Source organism: Camelus dromedarius, chromosome 7 (genome assembly GCF_036321535.1).
Source record: "Camelus dromedarius isolate mCamDro1 chromosome 7, mCamDro1.pat, whole genome shotgun sequence".
NCBI classification, from domain to species: domain Eukaryota; kingdom Metazoa; phylum Chordata; class Mammalia; order Artiodactyla; family Camelidae; genus Camelus; species Camelus dromedarius.
In genome coordinates, this window is record NC_087442.1 from 78838916 (window position 1) to 78844915 (window position 6000).

The 6000-nt window shown below is 42.0% G+C and overlaps 1 protein-coding gene across 2 annotated transcripts in view; it reads right to left on the bottom strand.

Moving 5' to 3' along the window:
- PNPLA8 (patatin like phospholipase domain containing 8) overlaps positions 1-5740 on the bottom strand; it is a 38043-nt gene extending 32303 nt beyond the window's left edge. For both annotated transcript variants that reach the window (XM_031454659.2, XM_064487707.1), the window contains exon 1: positions 5578-5740. The gene's annotated coding sequence lies outside the window, so the exon portion shown is untranslated. The remainder of the gene's footprint in view (positions 1-5577) is intronic.
- Positions 5741-6000: the final 260 nt, after the last annotated feature.

Below are 6000 nucleotides of genomic sequence, written 5' to 3' on the forward strand. Positions count from 1 at the left end.
CTTTTTACTTTTATATGGATTCAATTATTAACAAAGAACAAGTATCACTTTTGTAATTTAAAAAAGGGAACAGTTTAATACACTTTAACAGATAGTGCTAGGTGAATGGAAGACACAAGGTGAGAGGAGATACCCAGGTAAGTCCAAAAAAAGAAGATAAAAATGGCATAATATGAATTCACCCCATGGTAAAAGGTGAGAGGGGAAGTAGAGAATTCTAGATAATGGGAAAGATAAACACAAGCAAACACAAAAAAAGCATTTAAAAAGGCATGCACAATATGAGCAAAAACTGCAAGTCATCCAGTTTTGCTCCAGGACCTGGACAAAGTAACAGGGGAGAGGCAGAAGATGGTACTGCAAAGACAGTGTGGGCCAGGTTAAGAAGGGCCTGGTGAATCTTGCCAAGGAGATTAAAGATCAAACCGTCAATAAAGTACTTTAAGCAAAGGAATGACATTAAGATGATCCTAGCAGATCTCGGACAGAATGGAGTAATGAGGACAAGACTGAGAAAGACAGAAACCAAAAGCCTACTGTGACTGTTCAGAAGATAATACTCTGAACTAAAATCTTGCTACATGGCATGTGAGCATATTATTTTAAAACATCCAGTTTTATAGAGGGGAGGAGAGAAAAAGAGCAAGCCTGTCTGGCTTCCTGGCTCTTTGGAACTCCTCCAGATTTGCACCAATGTAATAAGCTGAATTAACATAGGAGCCCCACAATCTCCAACACAAAAACACAGGATAAAATACAATTAAAGTACTTGTGGATTAAAAAGCCACACACAAAGCCAATAATGGACTCCTACAACTCAACAACAAAAAATGAAATAACTCAAAAAATGGGTAAAGGACTTGAGCAGACATTTCTCAAAAGATGATAAGCAAACGGTAAACAAGCATGTGAAAAGACGATCAACATCACTGATCATTAGAGAAATACAAATAAAAACCAAATGAGGTATTACTCCACACTCATCAGGGAAGCTATTATAAAAAAAAAAAACACCAAAAAATACCAAATGATGGCAAAGATGTGGAAAAGTTGAGACCCTTGAGCACTGTTAATGGGACTGTAAAATGGTGCAGCTGCCATGGAAAAAAGTATAGCAGTACACAAGATATTAAAAATAGAGCTACTATGTGATCCAGCAATCCTACTTCTAGGTATATATTCAAATGAATGCAAAGCAGGACCTCAAAGAGTTATTTGTATACCTATGTATACCTATGTTCACAGCATCACTATTCACAATAGCAGAGGTGGGAATAACCCAAATGTTCATGAACAGTTAAACAAAATGTGCTATGTGCACACAATGGAATATTATGCAGCCTTAAAAAGGAAGGAAATCCTGTCACATGCTACAGCATGGATGAACCCTGAGGACATTACGTTAAGTGAAATTAAAGGGCAAATACTGTGTGATTCCACTTGCATGGGGTACCTAGAGTGGTCAAATTCATAGAAACAGAGAGTAGATGACAGTAACAGGGGCTGAAGGAACTGGGCAAAACCTGTTGTTGAATGGGTTAGGGTTCCAGTTCTGTAAGACGAAACGGTACTGTAGATCTGTTTTACAACAACATGAATATGTACTTAATGTCATTGAACCATACACTTAAAAGTGGTTAAGATGGTAAACTTTATTTTTACCACAACAAAAAAAATGTTTAAAAACAAAACAAAACAAACAACAGTGGGAAATCCACTACTGAAGAGGAATCACAGGCCTGGATCTGCAGTCATGCATCCTTGAGGTACAGAGGCCCTAAGCCAATGAATACTAGTCAGAGGTGGTGAACTCCATGGGGCCTCGGCAGTGTCCACTAAAATGACCACGTGAGGACATTTCCAAAGCTCTTGGCAAATGAGACTCCCACGCCAAGCAACCAGCACTGAAGATTAACTCACAGTCAAAGATTACAGAACGAATACCCAAGGAAATGAACAATTCCCTCCAGAGAGTACCAGCACAAAGGCCAACAGTAAAAAGTACAACCAAGATCATAAATAATAGAAAAAAAATTAAGGAGGTTTAAAATGTTCAGTGGTATAAGAGAGGGGACAAAAAAAAAGAAAGCAAAAAAATGGGAACTGTACAAAGAATGAGAGTGAAGAACAAAGTTTTAGAAATGAAAACTCCAGCCACAAGCGTCACAATATAATGACAAAGAAAGGCTGAAGATGAAGGAACAGAGGAAATCACATACCAGGCCTATATAACCCAAAGAAAGCAAAAAAGCACTTGAAGGCAAATTTAAGGCAAAAGCATCAAAAGGATAAAACAACAAGTTTATACCTATAGCACAGGGAACTATATTCAATATCTTGTAGTAACCTCTAATGAAAAAGAATATGAAAACGAGCATATGTATGTGTATGTATGACTGAACTATCATGCTGTAACCAGAAATTGACACAACATTGTAAGTGACTATATGTCAATAAAAAAAAGAATTACAAAAAATAAGCATTAAATGAAATAAAAATAAATATTTTTATTTATTAAATAAAATAAAAAGGGATGCTATATAACAGTAAAAGGAATAATCTATTTACTTATTAAACCTCAGGCAGTCTTCTAGGTCTCGGAGAACAAGACAATTTATTAACAAACAAATAACTATATAACGTATAACAGGTTAAGAAGTGCCACGAAGAAAAATGGAGCTGGGGGTTGGGGAGGAAGGGTGCAGAGTGCTTTTTTAGTTGACGTGGTCAGAAGAATTGAGCTGACATGTTCCTGAGACCTGAAAGAAGTGAGGAAGCAAATTATTAAAAGTATCTGGGGAAAAAAACGTTCAAGGCACAGGAAAAAGCAATCAAGGCTTTAGAGACAGGAATGGGCTTTGACTGTTCAGGAAGAGCAAGAACACGGTGGTTGAAGGGAAGTTAAGAAATGGGAAAAATGGTAGAGGTGGGCCCAGGAGTCAAGCGGAGGACAGAGCTACATAAGCCTAGATCTGGGTAAGGGGGTCTACATTCTTTCTTTCTGATGAGATACAACCCTCATGACCAATTATGAATACACCAAACAACCTGGCACTGAAATGCAGCATACGAAGCAAATTTGAAAAAAGGAACAGTTAAAGAAGACTAGAGAATTTCACAATCACACTATTTTAATGCGCCTGTCTAGAAACTGTAACTATCCACCAAAAAGTTACTAAACAAAGAGAGCGGTCAACAAAATCAACACGCTTACTTTAACTGCTCCCAGGTCACAACACAGGTAAATGCAGGTAAGGTTTTTCAGAGCAAACTCGGCTGGGACAGAAGTTAGACTAGACTGCAAGAAGATAAAGAACGTAAACTGGGAGGCACCATCTTCAATTGAGAGGAGAGCAGGGAAGACCAGACACCCTATTTATAGGGTAGTATACAACGGAGCTATAAATAGAATAGTGAGGCTTAGACCAGCCACTTGGGAATGGAGTGGAGTTTTAAGGAGAAGAATTAAGGGAATCTCTAGGTGGAGACTTGGCTGAGGATGGAAAGAATGAATTTATACAGGACTTCACTTATCACAATAATGCAGGCATGAAGTGACGGGGTATGAATCAAGGTCACAGCGCTGTAATGGAGGTGAGGGTTACTCTGAGCCACACTTTGAAAGTGGGTAAACAACAAAACATGGAACTTGGTGACAGAAAAGAATGGGGTAAGGTGAGGGAGGTGTTAAGACAATTTGAGGGTTTTTAGAGAAACAGAGAGAATGCCATTCGTGGATATGAGATAACTGGGAAGAGGATCAATTTAATAAAAATCTTTTGGATTTACAGGATGAATTAACAGTGGGATATTCAAATGGTGATGTAGGAACAAAGGCTGTAGATTTATGTTTGGAGTTGTTAGCACAGTGACAGCTGAAACCACAAGGCTGGATTTACCAAAGAAAAGTGTACAGTAATGAATTGGGGATCACAGAACTCGACAAAAGCTCCTCTTCCGTGAAAAACACTTACTTGCATATATAAACTATATTTTTCCATGACACTGCCGGATATTCACGGAACTACTAAAGTATTCCTTGGGTTTCAAATTTAAAAACTCTGATGTAGAGAGAACAAGGGTAGAACTCTGCCATTCAGAGTAAGGAAGCAGTAGTCTTCCAAGCAAACAAAAAAAGCACAGGAGAAAAGAGATTCAGAAAAATTCAGGGCATGAAAGCACATTCTAAAAAAAAAAAAAAAAAATCAGATAATGAACAAAGTAAAATATAAGACATGGGAAAGACAGGTTAGAATTACCTAAGAGTGCCTGCTAACTAACTATGACCTTTTCACAAATACATGTTCAACAAGGAACGCAATAGGTACCCTTCAGCACACATTATCTGTCATTATTACTAAGCAAAAAAATCGCAAAGTACACGATGTATCTTGATTAACTTTGCACTTGAAGCAAGTCAATAAACAAGTGAAACTCATCTCTTCATCCAACATCACATGTAAAAAGGCCACTGCTTTCAAGATTTTAATATACGTCTGATACAAAAATAGGAAAATAAGGTCCACATTGAGAAAAAGTTTGAGTAACAAAAATTATGAAATAATGTGTTCTTATATTCAAAGTACAATTAATTTGCACAAGCATTTTAACAAAATAATTACAATGGGTTTGAAACACCTGCCTCATAAGAGGCATAAACTCTCAGTTCACCGGGTAATATACTTTTAAAAAATTCTCGGATTTAAAAATTTTTTAACATTTCACTGTTTCAATAGCATTTTCTCGATACACTAAACCATCCTTCCTGTCATTTTTGAAATCTCAGCAAATGGGACTGTAGACTGGGATGCAACTGTTAATGACAGTAAAAAAAAGTCTCTAAATAGGATTACATGATAGCTCCTTGTTCCACAACTCTTCGAAGTTTTGCCTAGGTGTCACCACTTTTATTTAAAGTTATCACTGTATTAGGCGAAGAAACCAAGTTCCTCCCAGCATGATGACAGAAATGACAGTGACGGGAAGCACTGCCACACAATTATTCATACAACTCCACCTTTTAAAAAGCACACACCTGAATCGGCTTAAGCAACAGCAGTCAGGGAGCGAGTCAGAGAGTTCAGTGTGGGTGGGGTTACAAACAAACTGCTGATAAGTGAGAAACATCGAGCAGCAGACTCACCCGGTGCACTGACAGAAGAAAATGATGTAAAAATGGGAAACTCTTTTTTGACAGTCACCAGCGAACTGCTGGAGAGCCCTACAGTCCCGGGGAAGCCACACAAGACTCGGGGAAACTAGGAGGGGAGTCGCGGGGGTAGGACAGGAAGCGTGGGGCGGGACCAGAAAAACCAAAACAGTCAGCGCGTCTGGACCAGCAAGACCTACGGGGACACAGGAGGCGGAGAGCACGACGCACCAATCAGTCCCAGGACACGCGGCCCTCTTCCGGAGCCCGGGCGCCTTCGGGAGCCGGGCGTCTCCCCGCCCTCTGGCTCTGGAAGCGCCCTCCGAGGAGAGATAAGAAGACCCGGAGGGCCGGACGAGTGCCCAGGGCCACCAGGCTGCCCTCTCCCCTACCCGGTCATCCCCGCCGGCCTCCCAGGGGCCACTCACCGGGCTGCAGGCCGCGACTACTTGGGCGGCAGTGCCGTCGCGCCTCTCCCCGGCATGGGCGTCCCACGGCCGGCCCGCATCAGCTGAGCGTCCAACCCAAACAGCAGAGCAGCAGCAGCAGCGGGGGCGCCACCCTCCCCCAGCTCCGTCCCGCCCCAGCGGAACTGACGCACGGGTGGCCCGAGAGTCCCCGCCCGCCGGGAAGGAGCTCCTCCGCCTCGCTGGGCCTCTGCCTGCCAGTCAGGCGCCGCTCCGCCCCCTCCTCAGACATGCGCAATAGAGCACGACGGAGCGCGGCGCGGGAGACTGCGCGCCTGCGCGGGCCCGTGGGAGCGCCGCTTGTCTGCCGTCGGAGGGAGCGTGTTTGCGGGTGTCCGTTCCCGGTTCCCGGAGCTAAACTTCCATCTCCGCGTCCCTGAAGGC